Raw genomic sequence first — 9,108 nt, 5'->3', positions numbered from 1 at the left:
GGGAGGGGAGGGGAGGGAAGAGTGGGAGACAGGACAGCTCTAGGGGGCATTTAGAATCAGTCTCAGCTGGCCTGTGTTTTAGAATAGAGCCCTTTAGTGGGAGCCCTAACTAACCATCACCATGTAACCAAGTGGTCTGATGAGCCTTTTACCCACCCACAATCCTAGATACCTACTCCCTAACATTCTTATTGGAACTGAAGACTCTGTGCTGTACCTGTGCTATCTGAGGGGCCCGGATTTCTTTATGACTCCCTCATCTGGTTCATAGAAGAACCTTTCATGGGGCTATACCTGCTTCCAGAATTTCTAAGGGCCTCTCTGATCTAAGATTTGCATTCCTACATGTCACCTCAGGCTTCTTAGACGAACCCTTTGCATGTAGATGTACTCCAAAGTGAAGTAAAATTCACTTTGTCCTTTGGAATTGATGATTTAAAAAAAAATTTATTGATTGATTTGAGAAAGAGAAATATCAATTTGTTGTTCCACTTATTTATGCATTCATTGGTTGATTCTTATACTAGGGTATATGCCTTGACTGGGGATCAAATCCAGAACCTTGGTGTATCAGGATGATGCTCTAACCATCTGAGCTACCCGGCCAGGGCTGAACTTGATTTTGACTGCAGACATCTCCCTGATAGGAGGTGCCTCTTTTGCTTCAGTTCATTTCCAATGCTCTCTCAGCCCCAACACCGCCCTCCTAACAGCTTGAGCTTGCTTCCCCACCAGGAGTTCCCAAGTGCTTGAGGCTCTGAGAAACTGTCAATTATGATCATTAAACAAAATGTGCAACTGGGACACTGAGGATGTGGTCAAAAGTGGAGCCTCTTTCCTAACCCAAAGAAGGGAGATAAATTGTGCCAGGAGTAGATACCAACTGTCTGTTTGTGGCAGGATAGTAAGAAGCTAGGAAAATTCCTTGACGCGCAAAATAAGGGAAATTGAGACAAAACAATTAAACAAGGCCAAACTATTTGAGCAATTTACAGCCAATGAATCACAAAGTTTTAATTTCCCCAACCAAGGACACCTAATAGCAAATGGTTTACACATTCTAGACCAGGGGTGGGCAAACTTTTTGACTCGAGGGCCACAATGGGTTCTTAAACTGGACCGGAGGGCCGGAACAAAAGCATGGATGGAGTGTTTGTGTGAACTAATATAAATTCAAAGTAAACATCATTACATAAAAGGGTACGGTCTTTTTTTTTTTTTAGTTTTATTCATTTGAAATGGGCCGGATCCAGCCCGCAGGCCGTAGTTTGCCCACGGCTGTTCTAGACAGTGCCCAGATAGAACGGCCTGGTCCCAGACCCTCTTCGATGACATTCTTTGAAAATAAATCTATCCAGAAAATAACCCCTGACATCTCTATATATACATTTTAAAAAATCTTTATTGTTGAAAGTATTATGTATGTTCCCTTTTTCTCCATCGACCCCTTCTAGCCCACCCCCTGCCTCAGGTCTCTATATGTACATTCTGATGAATTAACATATTGAACACACCTGGAAAGCTAATGAATATTCTGGTTAAGACCCTCTCCTGAGACCTCCCCTAGGATTCTGGCCAGCCAAAGAGAGATTAAAGCCTCAAGACAAAAGACCGATGGCAAGCTCTAGCTAGAGTACGGCCACACCTTGTATCTCTGCTCTCTTTCTCCTAAATTCTAAAGGACCCCACGAGACTTGCAACTAGGGGAGTTGTGGGCAGTGGCAGCTTATCCCACGCTTACTCCCTGAACCTGTCTCCAAGGCCCCCTTTTCCTCTGACTTTCTCTCTCCTGTTGCTTCTTCTACCTTAAGCCCTTCCTTTGTTCCGCTGTCCCCAGCTTAAATAAACATACTCTCAAAATCACCTGGACTTGTTTGTGAAATCTTTCCTGCATGAAATCAAGAACCCATACACTACTGGCTGACCTGAGACAGACCCACGCCAGGCCTGGTTCCTGGTTCCTCAATGTAAAAAAATAGTGCATAAGAAGTAATGACTAACTCTAACAGGAAATTTTATAAGAATTCTTAGATACTGAAACATTCTTCCTTACCAATTCAAAATTAGATCAGAAAATGAAAATAATTTTTCTTTGTATTTGTTAGCCTGTCTAAGATTAAAAACTGAAAGCCCAAGCCTACATGTGTGGGACTTTTTCATAGCAAAATAGAAAGAAAGTACCTGGAAGGCAATCCAAATAAAATCATTGAAAAAGAAGTCATGCTGACATATCTGCTGCGGAACTGTTCATCAGAATGTTTAGACCGGATCCAAGAATGTCAATCCACTGGCTCGCATACTGATTATTTTGGGACCGGACACAGAATTCAGAAGGAAAAATATAAGATTAGCACTCAAAGAAACTGCCAATTCTAAATTTAAAGATATTAGCAAATGTACTCCGCATTTCTTTTATCAAAAAAAGTCAAAATACAGTTTTGTATTTAATATGAACAGTTTAAAGTGTCTAAAATAAATATCAGTTATTTCAGAATAAAAAATATTAAGAACCATAAGGTGTTAGGTCTTAGAAGAGGAAAGAAGGAAGAATTCAAGAGCTCTTGGGGAAGAAAATGATACTGGATTTTCCCTGAGCCTGGACCAAAGACAGAGAGACTTGAAGAAGAGGAAGCGAGAGATGACATGTGGGAAGGGAGGGTGAGGGGGTTGATGCTTCCCCAAAGACCTGGGTTTTCCAGTAAAGGAAGGGCAAGAAACTACTTTTAAAAAATATATTTTATTGATTGATTTTAGAGAGAGGAAGGGAGAGAAGAAGACATCAATTTGTTATTCCACTTATTTATGCACTCATTGGTTGATTCTTTTATGTGCTCTGTCCGCACCTCACCCTTGATACCTTGGCGCTCTGGACAATGCTCTAACCAACTCAGCTATCCAGCCAGGGCTGAGAAACCACTCTGTTTCCCTCACTTGACTATAGATTTTGCTAGGGCAGCGAATGGATCTGTTTTATCCCCTACTGTAAAACCCCTCACCCAGGACAGTGCATGGCATATTGTTGATTCTCAATTAATATTTGTTAAATAAAATTAATGAGTGTGGGCATAGGGACTTAGAAGAGTGGGAAATGCTGGGAATGGCTTTGTTAGTAGTAAACAAGAAATGAATAATGGGGTTACTAATTTGAGGTTAGGTGGCATGCACTTAAAGCGAATCATTTTTCTGAAGTTCAGAAGCAAGAACAGAAAAACAGACAGATGGGAACTGACATGACCAAGAGAGCAGAATGGAAAAGGGGTAAGAGGGTCTGATATGCACGTGAGAGCAGTGGAGGCTAGGCTGAAAATGGGGTCAAGGGTGGAGACAGAATGAAGGCAGCAATAGACTGTCAAGGTCAGGAGATTACAAGTACTTCTGAGGGCTTTAGGACAAAGAACCTCTTTAAAACATCAGTGTAGCATATAGCTTTGTAACAGGCTAAGCATCCAACTCAAATTTTTACTCTAAATTATGTGACTATTCAGACGTGGACTGTGATTTGTTTTTCTTTGTAGCCCGGTTTGTTAATTAAATGAATTTTAAAAAGGAGGGGAAAAGGAAGGTAATTAAAGACATGATTGACATGTCTTATGTCATTTAAATTATGAGCTATTCAGATCTTTATGCACATATAAACGTCTATAAATACTTGGTATATATATTAATACTCACAAATCCATATTCCATCACAAACACCTGCAGTTATTTTGTGCAATATGGATTAATAACAATGATGGAAACATCTATCAGTTATTTGAGTTGTGTTCTATCTTCTATGCTGTAGGATGGAGCCAAGATCTTGTAAATACTGGGCTTGAGGACCCAGGGAACAAGCTGGAGATTTGGAGTTACTGAGGGCAGAGAACTAGAACCGAATTCCTGGGCATGGGCACCTTGTCCAGGATCAAGAACCAGGGGACTAGCCAGGTCGAAGGGAGGGACAAATGAGCAGGTAGTCAAAATCCAGAATTACTGTGTGTTTGCCTCTTTGTAAGAACCAAAAGTCAAATTCTCTGCTAAGACCCTTTAGCCTTTTAAGTTCTTTGCCTTCAGTATCAAATGTACTTTCCCTTCTAGGATTTCCTATTTAAAAGATGAGTTTTTTTAATGAATTTTCTTATCGCCTCTTGTTGAAATGTGTTCTTTTTATTTTGTTTTAAATTTTTTCATGCCATTTATTTTTCAAATACACATATTTAGGTTTCTCAGGCTGGAAAATTTTCACTTGTGAAAAATAAATGCAAAGGTACATGAGAAGTCTAGTAAAGAAAATATAGTGACTCATTGTTAAATGGGAGTGAGGTGGGAGTGGAGATTGAAAGGAGAAGAGAATTAAAGGAACTTCCCCCCTCCTCCAGATTTCCTAATCTTCAAAATGTAATATTTCAAGGGACTTCATTGTTCATTTTGAAGGAAAACAAAAAACTCTACACTCATTTTCATATTGCGTTTATAAGTCAGTAATATTAAGATGGAAACAAAGGAAATACCTCTTTATGACTGATCATCTACTTTAGTCATCCAAATCCTTGAATCTGATTGCACTGCAGATTTGTATGTCTGAAAATAGAATATCTCAAGTATTGTTTTGAAATCTCAAAATGCTTGCTATTAAATTATTCCTCTTCTGTTTAACTCTGAAACACAAAGGAGATAACATAAAAGAGCTTGTGTGATGTATGGAACAACAATATACAAAATCATCTGGATTAGGCACCTTCCTCCTCTTGGTAAAAAATATGTGGTAACACAACTTTAGTGTGTGGGAATTTTTATTTGAACAAAGCCATCTCAAAATCACAGCCACAGAGTAATTGTTCAGTTTTCCTCTCATGGCCTTGAGACATAGTGGTTAAAAGTTTTGCTTTTATCACAGGGTATAAAACCCCTAAGAAACTATTTGAAATTGAATACAGATCTCTGGCCCTGAGACTTCAGATATTTTTCTCCCTTGCTTAGTTATCCAACTATTTTAAAAATCTTATTCTCTTTGATCACTGATAGGAATGTTGGCTTGGCACAGTCATTTTAGCTCCACACTTTGAAAAACTCCCAAGTATGAATGTCAACAAGTTAACCAAGGGTTCTAAATCTCCCCCCCGCCCCCCCCCCCCCCCATCCCCATCCCCAACTATCATTTAATACATTCAAGGTATGACATGTCATCTCATGCCCATCTTTTTAGATCACATAGACTTTCAATTAGCCATTTTGGATTCTGACCACATTTGCTAGGAAATAACTGTTTAAATGTGTCTTCTAATACATTTCTGATGGGATTCCCCTGGCAAAGGTAGTTGCAATTTTTAAAACTGAAACCATCCTAGAAATAGACTTGTTTTTGGAAATTGCTGATGAGTTTCCTAGCTAGCATACATGGAGCTAAAGTGACAATTCCACTGAAGAGAATAAATGGCAGAAAAGAAGGACGAAGGTAGCACTCCACCAAACAGGCTGTTCACTTCCAGCAGGAGTTAGTTAATATCACATTGCCTCTTCCCACTGTTCTCTCTCTGCTTAAATGTTTTGTCTTCTTACTGTTTCAGTGCTGAGATCCTGCCAAAAATATTAAACTCAATTTGAAAGGAAATGGAAAATATAAAAATAAAACTTCAAAAAATGTTATTACAGGGAGGAATAATTTTCTTTAAAATTCTATTGTTCTATGATACTCCACCTTCAAATAAAAGCCAGTGAAACCAATATCCACTCATCTGAAAATAACACTTTTGATATTTACTGAGCTATTACTATGTGCCAGGCACTCTGCTAAATGCTTTATAGTTAGTATTTTATCTAATTCTCACAGAAATCCCAAGAAAGAGGTACTTTTATTGCTCTCATTGTAAAGATGAGGAAACAGATGTAATGGGACCTTGATCTATGAGCATTCATCTCTCTGTAACAGGCAGACCTTGGGGATATTGAGGTTGCCACAATAAAGCAAATATTGCAATAAAGCAAGTCACAATTGTTTTAGTTTTTCAGGGCATATAAAAGTTAGCATGTTTACATTATTTTCAACTGGTATTTTCAAAAACTAGCAAGAATTTTTAAAACATGCAATACCTGACTATTTAGTGGGACACTGGTCTCTTTTCCCTTATATTGTCAAATAAAAATAATGGCAACAGTCAACACAACAATAGTCATCCAGTGTGAATGCTGTCTTGAAGCATAAATAAACAGTTCATATAATAGAGTTGCATCTTGTTGGTCACGTCGCATTATAAGGTTGTGTCTGGTTAATTAATTCTTGGTACCAAAAATCCTTATATACCAGCATAGGCACCTAATTTTCTATAAAGTCACTTTGGAGCAAAAAGGGTAGGTAATTACTATTGTAATTTTTAAGGAAATCAATCAAAATTATACTTTTGGGTCAGATCAGCAATATATATATATATATATATATATATATATATATATGCTGCAGAATTTTAGTAAGTAGTTTATGTGTGCCATGAGATAAAAACGTTGAAAATTGCTGTAGTCTCTTAAATATACAATAGCACTATGTCTAAAAAAAAGTACATACCTTAATTAAAAAAAAAAAACACTTTATTGCTGAAGAGGGGCAAAAATCACTATAGAGAACACGATCTCTGTAGATTTGGAGTAAATTTTTTGAAGCAGATTTAACTAGATGCCCAATTTATTCACAAAGTAACTTAGTATTCCATCCATAGACTATCTAGCTTTGAGGTTTGTATATTCAGCGCAACCTCCTAAGTAAACTAGCTGTAAAACGTACTCCTCCGTGATTTCACTAAGGTGAATTTTGTCATGTGGTTTTATGACAGCTGCAAACCACAGGGTACTGGCCCCCAAGACCCCACAATGTTGTCAAGGCATCGGGAAGAACAGTTGTCTAGAGACGGTTAGAGGCCACACACTTGTCACCAAGGACTCCTGTTCATGGGTCATCATTATTATCCGATTCCCTAACCCGCCTTCCTCTCCAACAGCACAGGATTTCCTTGTGAAGGTGACAGCCTGGATGCTGCCTAATTAGGCTATGTGATTTCAAGAGTGAATGTACTTCGTTACATTATTTGGTGTAAGGTTCTAGGTCATATCTAAAAATACCCCAGCTTGAAAATTAACCCAATCTCTTGTCTGCTTTTGTTTGGAATCTTTTCACTTTCTAGAGAATAATGCGGAAAGCTAAATCCAGTATTACATAAGTGTTATTCGTTTGTTAAAACTATATTTTGTAAGTGAGAAAGTTATTCTTTGTGTACATTTAAAAATAATCCCTTTCAGTTATATAACTAGCCATCAGGACCAGTTTGTTTGTGGGCATGTGTTCATACACATTTTTTTTTATACCTGTCTTGCTTCAAAAAGGATAACAGATGGGTTACAGATACATATAATATAGCGCCAGAAAAATAAAATCTGAAGTTGGTGAAGGAATGGAAACAGAATTTAAGCCAGGAGTGAGTTAAGTATATAAAGCGCATCCTGTTTGATCTTATACACAGGCCGGAAGGCCACATATATGGCTCTAAGCTTTCTCACAACCAAGGGAAATACTGTTGGTTCCACAATTACGTATTCAGAAGACAAAAACAAAAGAGATAATAAACAAGGGAAATAACTGTATCAGGTGCTAAAACCAAGGAAAAATACTTTCCAGATCTTGCTAGAGAGATTATTATAGTCACAAACTCCATGGCACTTTCTTATAAATCCCTTAATGAAGGCCCAAAGTAATAGACCAAAGAGAATTCATTAAGGAAATCTGAGGAGAGGAAGGAGCCGTGGTGTGTTGAGCAAGGCCATTGTGGAGCGCATCCACAGAGCACCATGCGTGATCTGTGTCTGTGGCACGTCCTGCGGTGACACAGGGCACAGCTTTCACATCTGTATACACTGGGCTCAACATTGTGGGTCACAGGAGTTCTGTAACCTTCCCACGGCCCCACAGCTAGAACCTAAATGCTGAAACCTTGTAGAGGAGAAAAAGGAAAGAACCGTATAAGAAGAAATTTCTATGACCCTGCCAGAAAGAAAAGGCACCAACTTGGACCTCAGTAAATTTATTTACATAATGACGGGTAAGGGTGAGTGGCCAGGAAGTAGCACATTCCAGTGAGTCAACTCTGCCTACTGAGAATCTCCCAGGTCTTCCTGGATGAGGTCCCAAGACTGCCTCCCCAAACCACATTAAATGACTGTGGGAATAAAGGCCCCAAGCTCCAACTCCTGGTTGCATTTTTTTCCCAGCGAAACAAACTCCAGGCAAAGCCTCCTGCCTCCACTAGCCTACCCAGTACTCCTGTAACATGACAGGACAACACTTTACCATTTTTGTGTCTCCCAATGTTTAGGGAAGGCATGCCATGTGGGCATGGCTAGATTTCTTTGCTTGCTTCCTTGCTCTTTCCTTGGCATTAAGTCCCTCACCTTCAAAGTTTAGTGGGAAAGACCTGCGCGTAACAATGAAGTACTTTACACAGCAAATTATAGAGGTGAGCACAGGGTTGCTGTGGATTGACTTGGCCTGTAAGAACAAGCAAAGGTTAATGTAATTGAGCCAGGCAGAAGAGGAGGGAGGAGGAGGAGGAGGAGAAGGAAGAAGAAAGAAGAAGAAAAAAAATGACAGGAGAAAGGAGGATGTATGGTACCACAAAAACTTGATGTAGCTGAAGAAATTCATACTTTGTGGCACCAATGGAGGGGCCAGGCTGCCTGTATGGTCCAAATCCCAGCTCTGCCACTTACCAACTACATGACTTGAGCAAATTACTTAGGATCTGGAGCTTCAAATCCTAAGATGTTGAAGGGATAATAATAGCACCTACCTTTTAGGATTCTTATGACAATTAAATGGCTTAATATTTATAAAGCACTTAGAACAGTTCCTGACATGTACTATGTACTCAATGAAGAGTAGCTATTATTGTAACCCTGTTGTTCTCTTTCACTCATTCCCCACTTTTATTCCATTCTACACAGCCTTACAGATTCTGCCTCTAAAACAAATACCGAGACCATTCACTTCTGTCTCCATCTTGGGCCAAAGAACTACTATTTCTTTCCTGGATTCTTTTTTTTTTTTTCTTATTAAATCTTTATTGTTCAGATTACATTTGTTCCTCT

At 38.9% G+C, this 9,108-nt stretch overlaps 1 long non-coding RNA gene across 2 annotated transcripts in view; it reads right to left on the bottom strand.

Annotated features, from left to right (window-relative positions):
* The window catches only part of LOC102259749, a 72,997-nt gene that overhangs the window by 59,488 nt on the left and 4,401 nt on the right, over positions 1–9,108 (bottom strand). Inside the window, exons 2-4 of one of the 2 annotated variants that reach the window (XR_001364623.1) lie at positions 8,413–8,509; positions 4,491–4,637; positions 2,182–2,299 (exon numbers count right to left, since the gene is read on the bottom strand). This is a non-coding gene — a long non-coding RNA (uncharacterized LOC102259749). The remainder of the gene's footprint in view (positions 1–2,181; positions 2,300–4,490; positions 4,638–8,412; positions 8,510–9,108) is intronic. The other variant, XR_314310.2, reaches the window with a different exon arrangement.

The sequence above is a fragment of the Myotis brandtii genome, unplaced genomic scaffold, assembly GCF_000412655.1.
Source record: "Myotis brandtii unplaced genomic scaffold, ASM41265v1 scaffold59, whole genome shotgun sequence".
Lineage (NCBI taxonomy): Eukaryota > Metazoa > Chordata > Mammalia > Chiroptera > Vespertilionidae > Myotis > Myotis brandtii.
The sequence above is the reverse complement of the archived record's forward strand: the minus strand, read 5'-3'. Positions and strand labels throughout refer to the sequence as shown.